Source organism: Rattus norvegicus, chromosome 20 (assembly GCF_036323735.1).
Source record: "Rattus norvegicus strain BN/NHsdMcwi chromosome 20, GRCr8, whole genome shotgun sequence".
In the NCBI taxonomy this organism is placed as follows: Eukaryota; Metazoa; Chordata; class Mammalia; order Rodentia; family Muridae; genus Rattus; species Rattus norvegicus.
Window position 1 is genome coordinate 15,439,064 of NC_086038.1, and position 25,916 is coordinate 15,464,979.

Below are 25,916 nucleotides of genomic sequence, written 5' to 3' on the forward strand. Positions count from 1 at the left end.
AATAAACTGTAATAAAGTGTTTTGAAGTAATAGATGATTTTTTTTATTACTTCAGCCCTCAAGTTCTGCTTCTATAAAACTAAGCTATATCAAATTCTTTATCAAACTTTCCAGGAGGAAGAAAAGGGCCCAATAGGAGTGGGAAGAGGAGGTGATATGGGAATGACCCGAGAGGAGTGCATTCATGGGTTGAAAGAAAAGGAAGCCCATCTGCCCATGAAATCAACGCATTTGTAATCATAATACAGTTTTTAATTATATTTTAATTTATTAAAATATTTTTAAAATTAAGGAAACAGAAGTATTGTGAACTTTGTGAAGAGAAGAAGATAATTGGCCAATCCAAGGAACTACAGATGATCATAGGTGTTGTGGTTTGCCCTGGAGTTATCTGTATTTTCAGGCTAATTCCGCTACCCCAAGGGTGGCTGCCTAGTCAAGCACTGTACTCAGGACTCAGGTGACTTCATCAGAACCATCTCCCCATTTAATTTGTAAATTACAAGCGAGGGCAGGTACAGGATAGAACGAAGCCTGTCATTGGACGAGAAGGAAGGATGGGCGGGAGAAAAGTTTGAGGGGAGAGGAGGAGGAGACTTGCTGGAAGACAACATGGAGGCTGACGTTAGGATTCCACGCTGCACCTTTACAGGTTGTTATGAATGTTCTTAAGGGGTGGATGTGTACAGGGCTTCGTACGTTTAGGTGGGCAATTATATCTTATCAACTGGACCAGAGGTTATTGTGTTGCGTGTTCTTTCTTGTAGTGATTTTCAGTGTAAGAGAGAGTGCGGTGGCTGGAGACACTGGGCCACCGCGGACTTGGGATGTGTGCTTCTGGCAAGATACCTAGCAGATATCTTGGGGCACTGCGGTGCTGGACCTAGTGGGGGATAAAAGACAGCCTTTTATTTTTTATAGTTTTACAACAATAGGTGTCTTTGACAGAGTTTAATGACCTATGAGAAAGACACTTTATAAGACCAGCCCATTTGTTGTGGTGGGTTTGAACTACCCTGCAGATCTGTGAGCCTGCAGCAGTGCTGGCCAGTGGACAAACATGTAAGTGGTGGAACCTGGAAAAAGTTATCACATTCAGGTTATACCTTGGCGGGATTATGGCAACCTCCCCTACAAGGAAATCAGTGGAATTGGGAGCTAACCGAATGGGGACAGTCTTAATGGGGATGATCCCCTTTCTTCTGAAAGCACTACTCTCTGCTCCCCGGGTTACCCTCACCAGGAGACTGGAACTATTAGAAACCGAAAGGTTGGCAAGGAAAGAGCTTATCCAGAGGACATGCCCAGGACAGGACCAATGTGGAGAGAGAGAGAAACTGAGGCACAGGGCAGTAGTGCACGTTCCCACTATTCGGTCTCTCTCATCTACCTTGATGGGAGTCCTTATTCTGTACTAATACTGTTTGTATTTTTGTCCTTTGTCTCTAGAGCTGGTGTTTCTGGGTTCCTGTCAGTCTATCAGTCACCATGGGGATCTATGTTCAGGATGCTCAGACCTTCATTTTCACCCTAGGTTGTGCTGTAGGCTGACTTCTTTTATTTCTGTAAAGTCTTTCTGTCAGGCACCATCAAGAGCATTGCTATTTCTACTCCGGGGCAATCCCCAGCCTCAGACCTTGAGTTGTCATCTCCATTAGCAACATGGATAGAAGGGTAGAAGAACGTAGGGAAACAGGGAAGAGGAAGGTACCCTACCTGAGAAAAGGTGGGCAGGTACCAGGGCTGGTATTTAAACCAAGGGGAGGAGGGGTGAGCTCTAACCTTAGGATGTACATATGGATATAAACTTCCCAGTTCTCTGCTCCTTGGTCCTCCATCTTTTCTGATCAAGTCTTTGTCTTGGAAAGAGCTCACCAGTAACCCTACATGGGCATTCTCCCTTCAACTGTCCCTTCAGTTTCCTATTTGAGTGGGCAACTTAGAGGCACCCTTAGATAACTATCTCTTTCCCAAGACCCCCATAACACTCCATGTCTCTCATGTCACCAGTTTATTTAATATTTATTTATTAATGTGTTTATTTAATGTGTCTCCAAGCTGCCAGGAGAGAAACTAATTGTAGCTGAACTCTAAAACTCTGAGCCAAAAGAAAGCTTTCATTTCAACAATTGATTTTCTCTGGTATTTTTTTTTTTTATACATTACCCATGGCCTGACATGTTGTCTCCGGCACACATTGCACATATTCTGATTTACGCTTAACTTCTGTGATAGATGAGGAGACCTCCCCATATTTAACTTCCATAATCACATTCATGAAAGTTTCATGAGTGCTTTACAAAGTTCCATGTAGCATACAGAATGAACAACCCATAGGCCTATATCCATGGAATAAACTTTCAAAAAAATTTTATTCACTTTACAACCCAATATCAGCCCTTCCTCTCCTCCCAGTGCCCCTCAAGCAAGTCCTTCCCCCATTCCACCTTCCCCTTTTCATTTGAGAAGGGGAAACTCTGCTCTGAGTGTGACCCCGCCCGTATTAACACCTCCCCCAAAACTCTTGCCTCAAAAGATTAAACGAAACCAAAATCAGAATAATTATGATACCTGCATCATCACATCACCATCAACCCCATCACAAATCACCGGAGTCATCATATCATCAGCATAACCATGAATTACCATCATCACGAGACATTATTATCATCACCATCAACATCATCACCGCCCATCACCACCCTCAGCAACTCCATCATTATCATCAGCCTCAATATAGCATCATCACCATCAGAAATGACATCATCACCGTGACCACCACCACCACCGTCATCCTTTAACTACTACACAGTTCCGTCACCCATATCGCCATGTTCTCATATTGTATTCTTAAATGCATTTTAGGTCATTAAAGTCTTCTAAATGCAGATAAATTGTCTTGGTGTAGAGGAACTTTAGTAAGGTCTTCCACTAGGCTGCAAGCTTCTAGTCAAATTTGGAATGGCTTCAGAGAACAGACACAAGCTGTTGGTTAAGAATGTTTCTGCAGGTGTGATCACTGAAGAGAATTCCACTCACAAACTTGTCTTCGAATGCACCCTCATGGCAGTATTTTGGTGCGTGCCTCCCTAGAATCTGGCATGGTGCACTGCGCAGATTGGGGGCCTGGAAAGTGTCTGTTACTGGGAAACAGAGGCAGAGAATCTGCAGCTCCAGGCCAAGAATGCATATTCATGACTTTGTTTTTGAAAGTATTCTAAATGTGGAATATAATTTACACTAATAAACCTTGAATCATTCTTCAAGGGAACCCCTTGCTGTGCTAATCAAGAAAGCCAACATTAAAGGGAAAAAGTCTAGGTGTATCCATGCTGGTATAAACTCTATCCTTAAGGATTTCCTCTGTCATTTAATCTAATTATACCTTATAGTCTTAGGATCATATAAAAAGTCCCCTAATGAAAAAAACCCATAATCTGCATCTTCTTTTACATTGCAAAAATATAAGTATGAAAGACAAGTTAAGGAAAACCAAGATGTCTGACCATGGTCTTGAGCCATGCGATATTTATCTGACAATTGTACTTTATTCTGCATGTTCTGCCCTTTGCATGTCCACATGACTCACACCCATTACACTCTTCACATTAAAAAAAATGACCAATTATCGGTTAACTATTAGAGCAACTATGTTTTCATCTCTGAAACAAATGAGGCTGGAAATGGAATTTTCAATAAATCCAAGCCTGAAATCTAGAGATCGGAAACTGTAGATATTGAGGCTCCATCTCACGGATGCAGTTTTTAATTTATTCAACTAATAAGATCTTCCATTTTGCTAAAAGATACTTACATAAAATTTCAAGTGGTTCCAAATTGCAATTCAGATCCCCCAGTTTCCCATAGCTTCCGACTTTGAGTGGTGGAGTACATGAACATAGTTTAAATCACAAACAGAAAAACATTCCCATGGTAGGACCTCGAATATGAAAAGCAAATTCTTATGTTTACCACACTTCGATAAACAGGTCAAAAGAAAACAATAAACAAGTTAAGATGGGACCAAGGAACAAGCTTCATAAAGTTTTCTAAACTTCTTTCTATATGAATCTAACAGGATCAAGATACTATACCCTTTCAAAACAGGTAGACCATAATGGTTGGAAGATGGTTTGTTAAATGAAGAAGAAACTCAAGGACTTATAATAGTGAATAATTATAGCTGATAGATGATAGATAGATAGATGATAGGTAGAGATAGATAGATAGATAGATAGATAGATAGATAGATAGATAGATGATAGGTAGAGATAGATAGATAGATAGATAGATAGATAGATAGATAGATAGATAGATAGATGATAGGTAGAGATAGATAGATAGATAGATAGATAGATAGATAGATAGATAGATGATAGGTAGAGATAGATAGATAGATAGATAGGTAGAGATAGATAGATAGGTAGATAGATAGATAGATAGATAAATAGATGATAGGTAGATAGAGAGATAGAGATGATAGATGATAGATAGATGATACATAGAGATAGATAGATAGATAGATAGATAGATAGATAGATAGATAGAGAGGTAGATAGATAGATAGATAGATAGATAGATAGATAGATAGATAGATAGATGGATGGATGGATGATAGGTAGATAGAGAGATAGAGATGATAGATGAAAGGTAGATACACGATAGATAGATTGATGAATAGATAGGTAGATAGATGAATAGATAGATAGGTAGATAGATAGATGATAGGTAGATAGATATGATAGATGATAGGAAGATAGATAGATGATAGATGATGGGTAGATAATAGATGATAGATAGATAGATGATAGGTAGATAACAGATTTATAACCTGTAGATACATGCCTATAGCTATTGTTCCCAACAGAAAGATATGTGCAGCTTAATGAACTAATACTCTTACCAAGAACTTTTACCCAAACTTAATTGATAATCAGGTTGGAAAAATTAATATGGACATTTAAAGACATTAAAGCTATAATTCAGATACATCAATTCACAAAGCAATGAAGAATAGGAGATGAATTTGCTTAACTCTGCTTTTCCCTCTGAGCCCTGGACAGCACATACTGTGACATCATGGGCCAGAAAAATGTTTGCCTCAAATGACAACAGAGCAGGGATTGGTTGAAAATTTATTCAAAGTAACAATGTGTGAAAACAAACAACGTTGCCATCGAGTACCATTTATTTCCAGAAAGTCTTACTTTGCTTTTTCTTGATGGATGTGTCCATGGTCAAATGTTTCTTCATAGCATCCTCATTATCTACTGTTTGTACATGTGCATCTAGGAATGTCTCCCTTCCGCTATCTGTGTATACGGAAAAGTCGTCAGAAAGAAAACTCATACTTCCCTCTGTTCAGTCATTGGATGGTGGCAGTTGATGTAAGACGCCCTCACCTTACACCATGCATCCAATAGAAACAGGTGAGATAAGCTGAGTTTCAAAGAACATTCTTCATCATTTCCCTCTCTTTCTCTCCTTCTTGCTCTCGCTCTCCCTCCCTCTCCCCCTCCTCCCTCTCCCCTCCCCCTTTTCCCTCTCCCTCCCTCTTCCACCTCCCCTCTCTTCCCCTTCTCCCTCTCCCTTTCCCCCTTCACCTCCCCCTCTCTCCCTCTCCCCTTCTCTCTCTTGCTCTTCCTCCTCCCCTCCCCCTCTCTCTTCCCCCACCCCCTCTCTCTGTCTCTGTCTCTGTCTGTGTCTCTGTCTCTCTCTGTTTCTGTCTGTCTCTCTGTCTGTGTCTCTGTCTCTCTCTGTCTCTCTCTCTCTCTGTCTCTGTCTCTCTCTGTTTCTGTCTGTCTCTGTGTCTCTGTCTCTGTCTGTCTGTCTGTCTGTCTCAGGGTCAGGTCAGGTCAGGCCTTCATTGTAATCATGGTTTCAATGCATCACAGCATGAAGAGTGTGCTACAGCGTGTTACAGACAGCCACTCACATCAGGGTGGAGAGGAAGGAGAAGAGGGGGAAGTCTGTGTAAGCAAGTTTCCTCCTTTCGCACAACACTCCCTTTTCAGGCTCTGGGCTACCAAAGGATGTTGCTTATACAGTTGGAATTGACCCCATCATCAATTGTATCTGGAAAACACCCTGATTCACACACTCAGAAGTGGGCATATTGTCTTCCAGGTACCCCTCAGTTCTATCAAGGTGGCAGTCAAGATTTATCAGACAGAATAAAAAGAACACATAAATAAACAATAAAATTCAAAATTAAGAAAAACCCCTCCAAAACATATTTCAGGGCTCGTAACCTGTTGAACACATTGATCAGAAGTACACTTCTGCGCTGACATGTGTCCTTCAATGGTAAAATGCTTGCCCATTTTGCTCGGTCCCTAAATTAAAACATGGTAACATATACACATGCACAATTGTGCATATATATATGCACGTGCACACAAACAAACAAACAAACACACACACAAACACACACGCGCGCGCTGGATGACTGATACTAGAAAACTAAAATATGACATAGTACTCAGAACTTACTAATTAGTAATTGTTCTAAATTTGAGACCTGGAGTTATAAGCAGTTATATTCATACATGAGAGTGGGTCTACATTCTTAACACGCATCCGTCTTATCAAGATTCTGTATTCTCTAAGCTTGGATCACTACTAGCCATGATAATACTAGCACTAAATGGCAGCCAGTACATCCCTAAGTACTTTTACCACTTTAAAAAATCATTTGACAAGAAAATAAATAAAACAAAATCAAAACTCTAAGATTTTTATTGTTGTTGTTGTTGTTGTTGTTGTTTTGTTGTCACTGTTGTTAAAGGGGAGTCATCAACTGAAACTTGCTATCACTTCCTTTTTGGCCACCATCCTTCAGGATCTTCAGGAGAACTGGAGAGAGCTGTCTCTAAAATGGACCCTGAAAGCTAGACGCAGCATTGGAGGAGACTGGGGAAAGAAGGGGCTGGGGAAACGAGAAGGCAAAGGGGTTGAAGGGAGAAAGACAAGGACAAGGAGGAAAAAGAGAAGGAAGAAAAGCAGGAGCAAGAGGAGAGAAGGCTGGGTAGAAGGAGGAAGAGAGGGGCTGGGGAAAGGGAGGGAGAGCAGGAACAGAAAGAAGGCTTGGAGAAGTAGGAGCAGAAAAGAGAGTGGAGGAGGTACAGAAGGAGGGGAAAGGGGAAGAGGACGCCAGGAATAGAGTAGGAAAAACAGGAAGACATAGAAAAGGAGGAGGAGGTTGAGACAATCAGGGAGGATGAGAGGGATAAAAGGAAGACACAGGAGCCTTCCACTTCTTTCTTCCCCAGTGCATGATTTGGTTTCTCATTTACTTGAGCAGAGGCACTGCCCTGTGGATACTTTCCCAAGGGCTTTGAAGTGTCACTGATGGAGTCATTCCTGATCCTCACTTTTGGCAAAAGGTTAACCAAGGACCTCAGTGTGTGACACAGTCACTTGTGCCAATTATCAGTGTCAACGAGGTGAAGAACGAGAATAGTTTTAGAAAGGTCAGCTGTTGCAGCCTCTCTTATTCCAGGCAGGGACAGCCAAGTAGAAGAGAAAGTGGGAAGTGGCAGATTATGTATGGCTGTAATTACAAGTCACATACACAGACACGTATGTGTGTGAACACACAGACACACACACAGAGAGAGAGAGAGAGAGAGAGAGAGAGAGAGAGAGAGAGAGAGAGAGCAACAGACACAGAGACAGAGCAATGGAGAGACAGAGAGAAAACAATGGAGAGACAGAGAGAGAGACAGACAGAGACAGAGACAGAGACAAAGAGGGAGAGAGAGAGGAGGGGGAAGATCTATACAGTGTTCCTACATTTATTGACTTCTGAGGTCTTTTCTTTGCTCAGAATCTTGGTTCCTGAGTCTGTCCCAGTTTTCTGAAGTCTAGCTGATTAGATCACTGCCTACATATTGCTTTACCCTTTTTTTCTTGTTTTAAAGGCATATCGCAATCTTTTTCTCTTAATCTCAGCCTCTAGAATACTATCTATAATCAGAAGTTGGTTTTTATTAATTTTTTTAAAGAATAGAAAACAGAAAATTGCAGCAATAATAAAATATGTCTTCTCTGCTGATGCACTCCCTAGGTGTGGTCACCTATTCTTGTCTTCTATCCCACGGTTTCCCATATTGGGGGATGATGGAAGTCCTTCTGGCTTTGTTGTCTTGCTGGAAGGATTTGGGATTTTTGCTTTCATTACACATGGTGACACAAATTGGGAAAGAGAGAGTAGCTTTGGTGTCTCACTGCAGGGTGACTTTGATCACAAAGGTCTGTGCACGAGGCACGGAACACTGGGCGTGAGCACCGTCGCCCTGTCAAGTGTCTAAATATAACCTTGGAAGAAGCAGTCCTTCAATTAGCGAGCATCTTTAAAGGAAAATAAAAACCTTTCACACTGTTACATCAGGGCTGAGTAAGGAAAATTTAATTAATGGATTCACTGAACCTGTTCTTCGTAAGAAAGCAATATATAATCCCTGTATAGTACAAGGAGGAAAAAAAAAATCAAAATGACCTTTTGGGAGGGAGAACAAAAGTGAGAAAAATATTTTCCTTCCCTGCAACCATATCTTATTTTACTCCACGCATCTCAAGAATAACTGTCCCTCTCAACACAGATGCTTTGATGTTCAGCTTTGTAAATACAATTACGGCTGATCTTCCTTCCATTTTTTTTTTCAAACAAAGGTTTTGTAATTAATCCTACGTCCTCTAGGGGAGTGTGCAGAATTAGAATGCCTTGGCACATTTGAGAGGCAGGAAAACTCGAGCGCGAAGCTCATTTCTGAAGCGAAGAAGGAGAAAATGGAGGAACGATCTGATTAATATTTGAAACCCAACAGTTTGCCACCTAGAGTTGGTAGTGTGGCGTTCCACGGTTTCATCAATACCGCCGTGAGGCAACAACCACATTTATTCCTTGCCATCTTTTAAGGTCCATGTGATAATAGAAACTATGTGTATATTTTTAACAATTAGCCCGTTAATTCGTAAGGATGAGTCACATTGTTAAGTTCCACTCATCTAGCCTTTACTGTTCACAAACATACTGTTTAGAGGTCTTTAACGCAGAGTTAGACACTTGATCTGAAGACGTATGATTATGAAGGGATCCCTAGGAACAATTACAGAAGTTTACAAAATGTGTGATCTCCAGTCTGGTCATATTAGATAACTATATGAATGGCAATTACACCTTTTGAGGGAAAAATAAAGACCCTTGAGTTGAGCTTGTAAATACTCTTGTGTCTAATGCTACGTTCCCCAAATAGGTCAACAATGCTAAGACGTGAACAGAGACAGAGAGGGAGGGAAAAACTCAGACTTAGAAACAATACAAAGACAAATGACTGAAGGAAAGACAAGGCTCAAGGTTGTCAATGTTCCTAAGGTTTCTGAGGGTGGCTGTTGTGACGAATTGTAACTAGTTTTAATTTTCAAAGCTTTCAAGCAGTTGTTATGAGGACGAGTACATTATTGTCAGGCTAAGCATAGCTGTTGAACCAACCCAAGAGTATTGAATTTAAGCTGTTTCCCTCTCAGATCTTAACCGGCAAAATAATGTCAAAATAGCTTGAAATGTACAGATGTAAAACTTAGCATTTTTCTAATCCTTAATTCTTATTCCTTATTTCCTGCTTGCTTAAGTTATTTTTTTTTTCTAAGAACTGATTTAACAGGCTGTTTGAAAGGAGAGTCAAAGAAGGATTTAAAAGCAGTTATTAAAATTCACAAACACCACTTTAACATTGAGTCTTCATTGGCTTTTAATATTTTGCTGCATTCTGTGTAGGCCAGAATCCTTCTAGACAGGATGAAAATACTTTGAAGAGGCACGGACGCGCTGGGGGTTGATTTCAAACTCCCTTCAGTGTGGCTGTACTCCCAAATAAATCTGACTTTGGTATCTCTCAGTCCTAAGATTTACATATAACATGAAGATTATAAATCTCTTATTACTGTGAATTGCTCCCAAACACCACTAAAATAGAAAGTTAACAGTTTTAAGATTTTAATGCAATTGCCGATACTTGTGAAATAATCCAATTTTATTCTCTGGTAAAGGGAAACGAAGCTCCTCTAACGATGAGGCTAGAATAAATATCGCACCAAGATTGTCGCTCAGTTTGTGTCTTTTCACTCCTAATTAAGCCTAAAAATCCTTTCAACTCTGAGTGGTTAATTTAGCTTCTTAATCATAAAATGATAGTTGACTGTTGCAATAAACGTTCTATTGGTGGGGGAAGATTGTTGCTTTCGAATGTATCCTTTGAGACCTGGCCAATGGACTCCAGTTCCAAATATGTTTTGAAAATATTAACTAATACAAAATAAACTGTGGAGCCCAGTGACTTGTATTTATATGACTATAAATACATAAACCCAAGGAAGGAAAGGAGCATATTTTCCCAATAAAATGAAATTTCATAAATACTAAAAATGTTCATGTCCTTAAAAACACATTAAAGCTACATTTGTTAAAATTATATTTTGATGGTTGTGCTACTCACTTCAGCCACTACTCAATATAAATGAAAGCTTGTTAAAAAGAGAAAGGAAAAACAAAGAAGATAATAGGGTAACAGGCGAATCCATTCAGTTATACATCGTACATTGAGATGTATTAGATATAGTAATTTATTGATATGATTCTAAGCATTCATTAATCTGTTTTATTGATAATTAAAGTGAATATAATATTTAATGATGAAATAAATAATATTGAGAAGCTACTTAGTCTAAGTTCATTTTTTTTCCTTCTGTCACTGGCAATTTTCTGGGCATGGGATGCCCTGCCTAGCACAGGAAAACCATCCCATGCATACTTGATGGTTCATTAAGGAATTGGAGCCCCCAGTACCTTATTGAATTTAAATGTCACATGCAATCCAATATCTTAAACTAAGTTATGACTCAGAGGTAGCTTGAAATAAAACAGCTTCCTCATACCTCTCAAGGCATGTTTTTATTTACTTTTTAAAGACAGAATCCCATTAGCCCAGGATGAACATTGAACATCGGAGCCTCATCCTCTGGAATCCTGAGACTATGGCCACGTTCAAGCATAACTGGTTTGCTTATGGGCTGCCAGAAATTGGGCCCCCGAATCAGGAATTCTAGGTAAGTACTTGACCAACTGGACTATTTTCCCAGCTATTTTCATGATGGAAAGCAGTAACATTGTTATAAAGATGTCAAAATCATATTTTAATGGGCATTGTCATTTTTGCATGACTCCTGCTAATTTTCTCCCTGCTTAGTGTATCATACAGTAATTTGTCCTTAGCTCTGAACTTGACATTGTGTAATCAGTTTGATCCAGTCACGTTTTCTGTGGAAAGCGATGTGATACTCTGTATTTAAATTTTCGCTTTCCTATCAAAAATGAAGATTTATCTTATCCACATTTCAAGAACACTTGGCGAGTTGACACATAAATAATCATGTACTGAGAGAATAATTTATATTAGCCATATCTATAATCAAGAGTATTATGTATTACAGGTTTGGTACCTATTCATTGCTACAGGGTCTGGCTATGTGATCCATTCTGGCCTAGAACTCAGGACCCTGCTCTTTGCATTTCAAATACTAGGACTCTAGATATCAGCCTGAGCTAGGTCCCATTTAGGTATTCTTTATTATGTATGTGTGTATATATTTTATATATATATAATATATAGTATATATATTTCACATGAAAATATTATTTTAAATATTCTGAAGAAAGGGTATCAGTTTCTGTACATAGGAAAAGATGTATGTTAATACATAGCCTATAACGTGTGCTGACAGACACTCCCTCAGTTCTACCCATAAATATCAATTGCTCAGAATGAGGAATCAATAACTCGGAAGCATTTATCGTGCAGACTGAGACTACTCTCCAGTCTTCAATTGCTCCAAGAAGCTGGAGCCTTTCCTATCTCAGTCTCTTGGTTCTCATAATTACATGTTATCTTAGCGGTTGTAAAACTACTGGGTAAAACAAGTAAGTTACCTTATACACGTTTTCCTATTTGCAAATAGATTTCATTCGTATAGCATATAACACATTTTAGGTCTACAGAGAAATGGCCTGCAAATATATCAAGGAAAATTTGTTACATTAGTATCAACCAGGGGCCATGGGGATTCAGACTTGGTTACCTTTACTTAGCATTGCTGGTTAACGGTTCCCAGATCCCATCCATATCCTTCATGAGATGTGGTTGTTTCCTCATGAGCTCTGTTTGGCTTGGCAGATTCTCAGACTTTCTCAATTTTTGATGGTCCCAACAATTCTGAGCAGAAGGAGTCCAGGGTATTTCAAGGCCTCCTCAACTCATAGTCTTTTGATCATGCACAGTAACAACATAACATACACACATGCATGTAGATTTTCTCATAATAGGATTTGAATTCTCAGCTTGAACATTTAGAAATGCTAATTGGCTTTACTTTCTTTTTTATTGACTTTTCTTTCAATACACAACATCTATGTTTTCTTCTTGAGACTAAAAAGAAAACAATGCAGTATAATTGATAGGCAGTCTCCGATTTTCTAATAATTCTTTCAATGTGTATTAAAATGTTTTTGGAACATATCACATGTTGCATTAAATCTAACATCTAGCAATGAATGTTATTTTGCATGAAACAACCCACAGAGGATTGTAAGACGATCACAGGATAGTCTCTGTAAAAATATAAATGTCATCTGTGAACGTCATACAATTAGTATACCTTACACAACACTATAAACAAAATCTACATGCATGTGTATGTATGTTATGTTGTTACTGTGCATGATCAAATCCTTATTATCTTTATATAAAACCTAGTGTTTTTATACCTTACTTACAGTTAAGCTATGCCTTAGTTTCTAACTTAGAATGATTATTAAGTATAAAACAATTCACTTAATGTGCAATTCTACTTAAAAATGTCTTGATCCCTGAGTCTTGGAAGAGTCTTTACATTTGTTTCTACGTTGAGCGAAAATAATCTATCATTGCCTTTAAAAATGAGTCTTGACTCAACAGGCCATGACCTCCTGCCAGACATTTACTACGATAGATGGATTGTCCTATCTCTCTCCTACAATTCAAAAGTATCTCTCAAAACATGAGTGCGGTCACCAAAAGCACAGGACACATCTGCTCAAGGGTCCATGGAAAGGTGGAATCGAGCTGAGGTAAGTGCCAGCATGCAAGCGCAACTGGTCTCGCTCACTTACACGAAACTCTGTAGGAACACCTACTTCTCAGAGGAAGCAGTCTTTCTGCCTATGTCCTGCGATTTTCCTTCCTCCAAAATGTCCAATTCAAACCAGAAATAAGCTCAATATTCTACTGTTAGACATTTAACTGCTCTTCTAGTTGTTACAAACAAAGAAAATTATATGTATAATGCAGACAATAATGCACTTTATCAAACTGATATACTAAATACTTTGGTAAAATACTAAAAGTACTTAAATATTTAAATATAAATAATATATTAGTATTACTATTACTATTAATATAATACTTAAGTACGTAGTTAAATATTTTTTTAAGTGGACCACAGATTAAAACTTTCAACTGCACAGCTTGTTGATACAACACAAGCAACTAGTGAGAAAATAATTCTGGAGTTGGAATTTTTTCTTGCAACATACAAGGTCAAGGAGTCAAAATGATGACCAACGAAATTCATACGTTTTTGTCTTCAGCCAGCACAAGTGTCTTCATTGGTAGCATGAATTTCATTAATAAAGGAAGACATTTTCCAAAACAGCATACAGCTTTTTTTTTAATAAACTATTTCAGTGTCACTAAATCTTATGGATGGGAAAGTATAATGTCCACTGAAAGCTAAAATGTCTCCAAATTCTACATGAAAAATGTAACCCGGCACTGACGATTCTTCTAGACTCACAGAGAAGCACAGTCTTTAAGGCATTCCACACTGAAGGCGTTCAAGTGGACCTCCTCCCCCACCCCCCAAAAAGCACCTTTGAAGTAACATGTGTCATGATTTGAAATATCCTAAAAGACTAACTCTAAATTATATGTTTTATATTAACTAAGACCACCTTGACAGACTCTTTTTTTGTAGAAAAAGAAATATTTTTAATTCAGTAATGAGAGGAACCTCCAAGAGTGACTACAGGGAGACCTCTAGAATGTAATATCATCTTTCCCGTTCAGACGTCCTCTGAGTGCAAATTCTCACACTTGGGGTGCCTGCTGCAGTCCTTAGCACCACACGTTGACCTATCCCTCCAAAACAAAACAACAACAAAACACATAGTATCCAACACTCATTCTGTTATGTCTTTGTCCTCATTGATTAAGGCTGGTTGTCCTCAAAGGTAGGAAAGCAGAATCCTGAAGAATATTTAAAAATGCACTGCAAAACAAACAAACAACGACAAAAAAAATCAAGGCAGGAGGAGTTCTGACACAAGGCTGAGAAAGGAAATACATCAAGGGATTAAGCACTTGCCACAGGAGCACAAGAACTGAGTTCAGATCCCCAGAGCCCGAGTGAAAAGCTGGACACATAGCACAAGCACACCACTGGTTTTGTGCCAAAGCTCCTATGGCAAAACTAGAAGGGAGAGAAGGGAGAGTCCTTTGTAAACTGTAGACGAGCTGGTCTAATATACACAGCCAAAGAAACCCTGCCTTCAACAAGAAGTCCTCTGACCTTTATACACATAAGTGTACGATGCTCCTTACAAAAATGTGTACCCACACACAGAAAATCAAAAAAAAAGAAAGAAAGAAAGAAAGAAAAAAGAAAAAGGAAGAAAAAGAAAAAGAAAGGGGAAGAGAAGGGAAGGAAACAGAACAGAGGGGAGGAGCAGGAGAGGAGGGGAAGGAAGGGGAGAGGAGAGGAGGGCAGGGCACAGCAGGGCAGGGCAGGGCAGAGCAGAGCAGAGCAGAGAAGAGATATTCCCTCGGCCGGCCCCTCTTTGTCCTGCAGAACTTGGGACAATCACAGATAGTCCTGGTGACACTAGGAGAGGCATTTGCAAGCCTCCAGAGTCAACACTTTTTACACTCAGTGAGCTCTCAGCTGTAAATACATGCAGAAACCCTCAAACACCATTTTTTTTTTCCGGCAGAGTGTTTATTACACATACCACAACCTTTTAGTTCTGTGACATCTGCCAACTGTGACACATGGACATAATTCACTGCCCAGAGGCAAAGAGTATCTAATTGCTGCTACGATATAAAGAAGACAAGCAAGTGTGCTAACACCCCCATATGGGTTAACAAGTGGAAATACGCGTTCAGTGACAGCAAACCCAAATGTTCACCGAGGCAATGCATTCGGCAAAACCTCAACTTGCCTTTCGTTATTACAGTAATCGGCATGCCTCTCGTGGCGAAAACTATATCAATTTTCATTCTCTTAAAAGATACCTTATGGTTATTGATTTGTGTGTTTGTGTGTGCACATGCACGTGTGTTTGTGCGTATGAATGTATGTCATGAGCGCTTACAGAAGCAAGCAGTGGGTGTTAGATCCTCAGAATCTAGAACTGCAGGTGGTTCCTGACTTCGCTGTACTGATATCATTTCCTATAAAGTGCTTAGGGGGGGAGTTTTTAAGATAGAGGACGCTGCGGAAACAGCTCAACCAGTTAAGAGTGCTACAATTCAAACTTTTACTGGAGAGGCTCTGGGGAGGTCATTTGGAAGCACAGTGGAAAAAAAAAAGGAAAACGTAAGTGGACAAAGTGTTTTAAGTGATTGAGAGTGACTGAGGGTGAGCGAACAGTTTCACAGATTAAGTGTGGAGAGGAAAAACTCTAAAAAGAAACTAAGGTCAGCAATGAGCACAAAATGGCCCTTTCAGGAACATACTCACAATCACATAGCACTAAGCATTTTATATGAATTTATATCAGTACAGCCAGGTTAGGAGCATGTATCCTACAATTTCCAAAGCTAGGTCAAGGTTAAACAAACTTTTTTTTTTAATTTTCTTTTTCTTTTATTTTTTGGTCTTTCTTCCTTCCATTTTTGTTTCTGTTTGGGTTTTGGTTTTTAGTTGAGACATATTTTCTCTCTATAACAGCCAAGATTCTCCTGGAACTCCTTTTGTAGATCAGGCTAGCCTAAAGCTCATGGAGATCCACCTGCCTTTGGTTCTTGAGTGCCAACAATAAGGTTATGTGGCACCTTGCCTCTCTGAAACTCTTAGACTCTTAGACAAGCCACCCTCAGTTTGGTTTTTGTTCTGTTTTGCTTTGTTTTCTGCTATAATGTCAAACAAACACTGCCATCGTTATAACTTCAAAGTAACAAGAATAGCTCCAAGTTCGTTCAGAAAAACCTCTGAATACTTTTGAGCAGAGTGAGGTCCTGAAGCAGTGTGAACAACGACTGATGAAAGCCGTGTCCTGTGCCATACATGACTCTGTCCACTCACAGTTTCAGGGACCCAGAAACAGGATACTCTGGAAGTGCTCTCTACATGTAAAATGGGCTATTCTCAAGAACCAACTGAGTAAACTTCAGCAGAGGAGAACCATGTTTTGTTTTTTGTTTTTTGTTTTTTTTTTCCCGCCTCAACTGTCAATAGTGGCCAGTTTTTTGTTTTGTTTTGCTTTGTTTTATCTTTATTAACTTGAGTATTTCTTATTTACATTTCGATTGTTATTCCCCTTCCCAGTTTCTGGACCAACATCCCCCTAGCCCCTCCCCTTCCCCTTCTATATGAGCTTCTCCTACCCATCCTCCCCCCATTACCATCCTCCCCCCAACAATCACGTTCACTTCACTAGGTGTTTGTAGAGAGCGGCGTGGCGAAACAAAGATGGTGCCGACATCCAGCTTTGTCTGGATATAAACGACTTACTGTGCATGTGCAGGCTTGTCCCCTTGCTAGGGCTCCCTCTAGTGGTGAACAGCGGTACTGCACATGTGCGGTTTATGCACCAGGTGTCAGTTGACCGTTAATATGCTAATGAGGTGATTCATTCTCCGCCAATCCCTGGAGGACAAGTAGTGGGGTGATCCAAGCCCCACCAATCCCTGAGAGATAATTAGCATACTGTTGTCTATATAAGCCGAGCGATTTTGCTGCTCGGAGTCCCTGTTCAAGAGAGCTGTAACACTAAGAGAGCTGTAACACTGAGAAGAGCTGTAACACAGTAAAGGCTTGTTCGCAGAAGAATCCTGTTGCCGTGCGTCGTTCTTGCTGGCGGGACATTAGGCTCGGGACAGGTGTTCAATCTTAGTTGCCAGTTTTTTGAACTGTTTTGGTTTGAGGATCATTTGAGGAGACAGGATACAAAAGGCAAAGGGTATTATGTTGCTAAAATGAGAAAAGGATCCAACACTGTGAGAGTCTCAGCATTGCTACAATGTAATGAGTATATAAATATCATTGGCAGGTTCAAAGTTCTGTGGGTGACATCTACCAATTGGGAATCACTTCACTGCTGCCATCAAACCATCCTTCACAGACTGGAGCATAGTGGAACCCAGGGGACTACAATGGTCACACGTTATCCAGAATATACTCCATCACCATTTCGAAAAGTTACTATTGCCGAATTTTGCAGTGCGAACAGGAAGCTAGAAGCTCGTCCATGGAGAGAAAGAGCTCTGTTGAGAACACTGAATTGGGAACTGCAGCTCAACACTTTAAGCAGGGCGCCCACATGATCTCAGGGATATGATAGAAAGCCCCAGCCAGGGATTTGATGGTATTAATCTACCGGCTACTTCTTCTTTTACTTGGCAGAGTCAAATTCTTCCCAGGACTCTCAGTGGAGAACTTCTGCTAGCAGCCCTGTAACTTTTCCTGGATGCTATAAACAGCTCAACTGGTGGTGTTATCTTTCTGCTGCTGGCTGTTTCCTCTTTACTGGTTTTCAGCTAGGTGCTTAATAAACTCACTCCTTTACAAGTGAAATTATGGTTATCATACCTCATCCTCTGCAAAGAACATGGTGTTGTAGCTAAAAGTGTCTATAGAGAGCAATCCCCCTGTCGTTGGGGGTTGATCAGAACAAGGAAGCTCTTGCTTATTAATCTAGTCATTTTGGTTAATAGTCTTAACTTGTTTCTCTTTAACCTAAGTCTGTGGGATATGTCTTGGAGAAGCAGTAACTCACTTAGAGGGTTCATATTGTATAATGATCATGATGACCATGACGAAATCCACTAATCAGATGCTTCGGTGCCCTTGAAGATCAGCATCTGACAGACTGGACATGTGAATGCAGGGTGATAAATACAGCATGACCCATCCTTCTAAAATTACCTATACTTAATGGGTAGAAGTTTTAGGCCCATCCCAGACCGTACTTTAAGGGGAAGAAAAAGCAGAAAAGGTTTGATTCTTGCTTTCCGTCATGGAAATGTCTGTCAGTTAAGAAAGAGATCAGATTTCACAATAACGACAATAAAAATAAGTATTTGTGACTTGTGACAGAGACGGAAGAAAAAAGAGTCACCTTTGATTCTTTACAGTTTCATCAAAATGAAGGATGGGCAGACCTAACGATGTCAACCGAAATGCTGCCACCGTGAGAGTGATCAATTTTACCATTTCTCAGGAAATGCACGCAAATTGTTTGATGCCACATCTCGGATGGCACATCTCCTTCCCTCCAAATGATTTCTTTTCAGACACGATAAAACACGAACCCCCGAAAACACAACAATGAAAGCAGGAGCTCATTCACAGCGATGTACGGAACGTGGCCCATTCCTGCCTTCTTCCTGTGAGCTGTCACCCAATGTCAGTAAATATATTTTAATCCACATATTACCCTTCAGAGGCATGGCAGATGCAACCATAACCATTCACAGGAAATGTGCACGCTAACACAGCTGCTGTTTATAATTAATAATGCTAAATCTCCCTATACTGTGCCAAAGCAAGGAGGCACTAAGATACATTTAAGTTAATGCGCCTTTTTAAATGGTCTAAACAGCAATGTGGAATGGGAGAGAAAGGCTTTCCGTTTCAACTCTTGCAATTTGTAAAACTGCTTATGCCTATATCACGTTTATGAATAAACCCCTTTTGTTTTCACGGGAGTGTTAGAGTGCTGGCTTGCATTACACTGACAACATTTTTATCTGAAGCCATCATGTATAGAAAAGACTGCAGATAATTCAGCTGTGCTGAGAGACAGAGACGAGCTTGGTAAGAACTTCTCTCAGCCTCTTCAGGAAGAAAAGAATGTTATAGCATCTGACGCTGCTTTCTCTGTGGCTTAGAATCGAGCTCTGCGGGTATCTAGTATCTAGATGGCATCGCAGATGTAGTTTGGGGCTCAAGTGCTACTGGAAACGCTTTACTGGGAAATAATAATTTCTTTTGAAATGTAAGGTGGGAAGAGGTAGGCTGCATTCTGACCTAACATTTTATGAGCTGCAGAAGTCAGTATCTTTCTCTGGGAGGTACATCTCTGAAATTATACTGTCAGTCAATAGGAAAAAAAAAAGGCTTAATAGTCAAGAGCATAAAACCTGATTTATATGTGACTTTGAAGAATGCTCCTTTGTATAAAGTAATGTAAGTTTACACATTCTGGAGTATTATTATTTATAATATAGTAAAGAGTTTATTTTATATATAATTATAGTATATATGTGCACTCGCGTGCTCATAAATAAACCCACAAAAAGGAAATGTGTCCAATATTATAGGCAATGCAAAGTTTGATTTTTTTGGAAAATGTGTTTCTTGCTTGTCACTCCACCCTTCTAGAGCTAAATTATTTCTTCCTTCCTTACCTATAAATCTTGACCTTAATAAAGGTGATCATCATAATTTTTTGTCTGTATTTGATATGCAAGAAAAATAAGGAGGACACAAGTATAAAAGCAATCCCCAATATTTTAGTATTTTAGCAAACTGATTTTTACCAGTATAGTGATTATTTTACAAGGATAAAACATGGATCTGGAATGTGAAAATTATGCAAGTGTATTATGCTAACGGTTTATTATTCCAGATATACACAATGAAGATGGGCTTCTAAGCCATCTATCACAGGACACGGGGACAGTACTTATAAAACACCAACCAGGATACATCCCTTCAAACAGGCAAACTGGGTCAGGTATCAGCAAAATATTAGAATCTGAGTGGCACAGTGTATTTACAATGGACTGAAATCAGTATGTCCATGAGGCAGCCTTAGCCTAGGACAGTAGTCCTCAACCTGTGTGGCACAACCCTCGGCAGTTAACTGGCCCTTTTGCAGGTCACCTAAGACCATTGCAAAACATAGGTATTTATATTATGACTCATAACAATGGCAAAATTGCAATTACGAAGAAGCAATCAAAACAATTTTATGGTTGGGGGCCAGTACGACATGAAGAATTGTATTAAAGAGTTGAAGCATTAGGGAGGTTGAGAATAATTGTCCCAGAATATAAATGCAGGGGAGATGGGTTCCAGCTTTATGCACAGATGCTAGAAGAGAGAAGACATCCCTCAGGACTTAAAAGACTGCCAGGTGACTCCAGTTGAGTTCAAATAGTCTTATCACCTTAACCTAGAATCGAACACATAAACATTGTAACCCTGCATGTGCTGTTGCATGTACATTTGCATGTGTATAGCATATATTTGCATATGCATTACAAAACAATGGTAGTACATTTAGGTATATGTGGCTGACATATATTTGCCAGAATATCCTTTATCTTCATGTTGTTTTCTGTAACCTTCCTTCAAATAGTTACATACACACACACACACACACACACACACACACACACACACACAAAAGAAGAAGAGAGAAAGAAAGAAAGAAGGAAAGAAGAGAGAAAGAAAGAGAGAGAGAGAGAGAGAGAGAGAGAGAGAGAGAGAGAGAGAAAGTATTTAGCCTACAGCTCAGCCCAGGGCAGAGCTAGTGATATAGATACCCTCCCACACACAGAGACAGCTTGATTCCCAGGAGGTCTGTCACAACTAGGCTTTCCAGCTCACAGGAGGAACAAGATCCAGTTAGAGACAGAGACGGCAAGGCCAGTTAGCAACTGAGATAACCAGATGCCAAGAGGCAAACACAAGAACAGAAGCAACAGAAACAAAAACTACTTGGAAACATCAGAATTAAATTCTTCCACTACAGCAAGCCCTGGATACCCTAACACACCTCAAAAGCAAAATGCTGACCTCAACCTAAAATCCCATTTCATGAAGATGACAGAGGACCTTAAAGAGGATATAAATAACTCACGTAAAGATATAGAGAACACGGGTAAAACAGGTAGAAGCCCTTGAAGAGGAAATGCATAAATCCCTGAAAGAAATACAGGAAAACACAACCAAACAGGTGAAGAAATTAACAAAACCACCCAGGATCTAAAAATGGAAATAGAAAAAAATAAAGAAATCACAAAGGGAAGCAACCCTGAAGATGAAAAACCTAGGAAAGAGATCGGGAGTTACAGATGCAAGCATCATGAACAGAATATAAGAGATAGAAGAGAGAATCTCAGGCATAGAAGATGCCATAAAAAATATTGACACTACAGTCAAAGAAAATACAAAGTGCAAAAAAGTTCCTAACTCAAAACATCCAGGAAATTCAGGACACAATGAAAAGTCCAAACTTAAGAATAATAGGAATAGAAAAGAGTGAAGATTCCCAGCACAAAGGCACAAAAAACATCTTCAACAAAATCATAGAAGAAAACTTGTCTAACCTAAAAGAGAGAGAGAGAGAGAGAGAGGGTCCTAAATGTACAAGAATCCTACAGAACACCACATAGATTTGGCCAGAAAGGAAATTCCTCCCATCACATAATAATCAGAACATTAAATGCACAGAACAAAGAAGCAATATTAAAAGCAGTGAGCGAATAAGGCCAAGTAACATATAAAGGCAGACATATCAGAATTACACCAGACTTCTCAAGAGAAACTCTAAAAGTCAAAAGGTATTAGACAGATGTCATGCAGACTCTAAGAGAACACAAATGCCAGCCCAGGGTACTACAGGCAGCAAAATTCTTAGTCACCATAGATGGAGAAGCCAAGATATTCTATGACAAGATGAAATTTAAACAATATCTTTTCACTAGTCCAGACCTATAGAGGATAATAAAAGAAAAATACCAACACAAGGAGGAAAATTACACCCAAGAAAAAAAAAACAAGAAATTCATCATCTCAAAACAAACCCAAAATAAGACAGCCACACAAACATAATACCACCACAAACAACAAAATAACAAAAACCAACAATCATTGGTCTTTAATATCCTTCAATATCAATGGAATCAATTGCCCCAATAAAAAGACATAGGTTAACAGACTGAAGGAGCAAGGACTTTGGTGCATACAGGAAACACATATCAGTGCCAAAGGCAGGCATTACTTCAGACTAAAAGGCTGGAAAAATTTTTTTCAAAGCAAATGGTACCAGGAAAAAAGCTGAAGTAGTCATTCTAATATCCGATAAAATAGACTTTCAATCCAAAGTTATCAAACATGAAAGAGGACACTTCATGCTCATCAAAGGAAAAACCCACCAAGATGTACTCTTAACTCTGAATATCTATGCCCCAAGTGCAAGGGCACTCGCATTTGTAAAAGAAACATTATTAAAGCTCAAAATACACATTGTTCCTCACAGAATAGGAGATTTCAACATCCCACTCTTACCAATGGATGGATCATGGAAACAGAAACTGAACAGTGAACACAGTGAAACTAACAGAAGTTATGAACCAAATGGATTTAACAAATATATACAGAACATTTCATTCCAAAATAAAAGAATATACCTTCTTCTCAGCACCTCATGGTACCTTCTCCAAAACTGACCATAAACTTAGACACAAAACAAGACTCAACAGATACAAGAAGATTGAAATTATCCCATATATTTTATAAGATCTCCACGGACAAAGGCCAGTTTTCAATAAAAACATCAACGACAAAAAGCCCGCATGCTTATGGAGTCTGAATAATTCTCTACTCAATGATAATGTGGTCAGGGAAGAAATAAAGAAAGAAATTAAAACTTCTCTGGAATTTAACAAAAATGAAGGCATAGCATACCCAAACATATTGGAAACAAAGAAAACATTGCTAAGAGGAAAATCCATAGCACTGAATAACTTCATAAAGAAATTGGAGAGAGCATATACTAGCAACCCAACAGCATATCTGAAAGCTCTACAAATAAAAGCAAACACACCCAAGAGGAGTAGATGGCAGACAATAATCAAACTCGTGGCTGAAATCAGCCAATTAGAAACAAAGAGAACTATACAAAGAATCAACAGAACTAAAGACCTGGTTCTTTGAGAAAATCAACAAGATAGTTAGGGAGACATAACAATAGAAACCGAGGAATTCCTAAAAGATCATCAGATCCTACTACAAAAGCCTTCAACAAAACTGGAAAATCTGGATGAAATGGATGATTTTCTAGACAGATACCAGGTACCAAAGTTAAACCAGGATCAGATAAACCATCTAAACGTTCCCACATCCCTAAGGAAATAGAAGTAGCAATTAAAAGCCTCCCAACCAAAGGAAGCCCAGGGCCAGATGGTTTTAGTGCAGAATTCTATCAGATCTTCAGAAGAGACCTAATACAAATATTTCTCAAACTACTCCACAAAATAGAAACAGGGTGAATACTACTTAATTCATTCTATGAAGCCACAATTACACTTATACCTAAACCACACAAAGGCCCAACAAAGAGAACTTCCCCCCAATTTCACTTTCGAATACCGATGCAAAAGTACTCAATAAAGTTCTTGCAAACTGAATCTAAGAACACATCAAAAACCACCATTCTCCAAGATCAAGTAGGCTTCATCCCAGGGATGCAGGGATGGTTCAAAATATGGAAAGCCAACAACATAGTCCACTATATAAACAAACTCAAAGAAAAATATCACATGATCATCTCATTAGATGCTGAAAAAGCCTTTGACAAAATTCAACACCCCTTCATGATAAAAGGCTTGGAAAGATTAGGAATTCAAGGTACATTCCTAATATAATAAAAATAATATATTACAAAAACAAAAAACAAAAAAGCCCAACATCAAATTAAATGGAGAGAAACATGAAGCAATCCAACTAAAATCAGGGACCAGACAAGGCTGCCCACTCTCTCCCTAGTCTGTTGAACTTATTCCACAATCATAAACCGATTGACATACCATGCTCACAATACAGAAGGAAGATTTTTTCTATAGAAATCAAGTCAGTTGCCCTTAAAAACTACCCCAAGCAGAACTGTTTGCCAAATTAACTAGGCTAGGGACTGGGGGGGGGGGGATCTAATCTATGCTTGAGTGGACATATTAGGAGTAGTGAGCCAGGGAGACATTAATTTTCTCCAATTCTCCATAATGGGAAATGACATAAAATTCCAGATGGTCAGTATGGCCTTATCCTAATCAAATATCTGAATTATGAATTCATGCCCCCATTTTCAAACCTGTGCTTGTTGATTCCTGTCCAGCTGTCACGGATTTAGGACAGTAGTCATTCTTTCTTCCAAATGAAGTTGACCTTTCCTTGAAGTATCACAGTTACACTATATTATACCATTGTTACCCTGAACAATGAGAGCCACCAGTAAATGACTCCCTCAGACCAACAGTCAAAACCACACTTGATTGAAGTGGAAGTTTCTGGTTGTGTCAGGTAATACAGTCTTGAGTGGTGTTTGCTGAGGCAGACTCATGTGATGTTTCGCTGACGCAAGACCCGTGGGAGGACGCACGACGTTTGGAGAGACTATACATGGGACTCAACGGACAGTGAGGGTGCAAGTGCTACCCTTGCAATTCTTTACTGATCTTCACTGCATTGCCAGAGGCATGGCAGAGAATTCCTGGTGTTGCCCCCAGGTCTTGGCTGCTCTGCTGGGTCCTTGACACACTGCTGACTCTTGCCTATTCGGCTGTAGCCTGGCAGTTTCTGCTGGATCGTGTTGCTGCTACTGATTCATGTTTAGTATCCTGACACTCCTAAACTGGACTGCTGGTACCCTGACAACAGAAACTGGAGAAAGAGACCCCAAAGAACTACTTAAGAGCTGCACATCCCCTCGTATTATTTACCGTCTCTCCTCCCTTACCTTTGACCTGTGGGCAAGAAGAGGAGAGGAAGGATTTGAGAACCCCTACTAAAGCAGGTTTTGAAAAATCTAAGCTTAGACTCAGTTCGTACTTCTTGGAGGTTCTCAGTGAAGCCTGGCCGTTCAGAGACAGTAAAAAAATAAAATAAAATAAAATAAAATAAAATAAAATAAAGCAAAAATAAAAATTGGCCATCCTGCCACAGAAGACTGGCATTGGTAATTGTAACTGGATTTTCAAAAGGAAGCATTCCCAAGACGACTGTTCACAGGCATGTGACAGTGCAGAGAACTTGTTTAATATTCACCTCAGGAGATAATCACAGGACGAGTGATCTTCAAGAAGAAGGTCTGGTGTCAGAGGAGTTTCAGAATTGATTTGATTTTCTGGTGCATTATATAATTCCTGCACATATATCCGTAAGCATCCACGTGTGCTGTCTGTGGGATAGGAGCCAAGTCAAAGCACAACATTCTCTTATGGATCATATACCTCCTACCTGAAGTCAACTTCTTATCTCCGTCACATAGGAGCAGACGGCATCAGGGCACAGGGACTGAGGCAGACTGACCATGAGGTCATAGTCAGCCTACTAACACTGTAAGGAAAATGAAGGGAAGGATGGAGAGATGAGAGGAAGGGGAGACCAGGTGTGAAAGACTTTCTGCTTACTGATTCTATGTCGGCACTTGAAATATTCACAACTTTGGAGGGACTCAGAATTCATATTTTTGAAAGGCAGTTTTGACCTATACCACACACCGTGACGAACATGATGTAGGTTATAGATTTGGTAAAATGTGTCATATACAGTCAGACACACACACACACACACACACACACACATATATATAT

At 39.5% G+C, this 25,916-nt stretch overlaps 1 protein-coding gene across 3 annotated transcripts in view; it reads right to left on the bottom strand.

Annotated features, from left to right (window-relative positions):
* The window catches only part of Pcdh15 (protocadherin related 15), a 1,498,824-nt gene that overhangs the window by 1,442,681 nt on the left and 30,227 nt on the right, over positions 1–25,916 (bottom strand). Inside the window, exon 1 of one of the 3 annotated variants that reach the window (XM_063279553.1) lies at positions 16,828–25,890. The exons of the other annotated variants lie outside the window; for them this stretch is intronic. The gene's annotated coding sequence lies outside the window, so the exon portion shown is untranslated. Of the gene's footprint in view, positions 1–16,827; positions 25,891–25,916 lie in introns of those variants that run through there. 3 annotated transcript variants of the gene reach the window in all.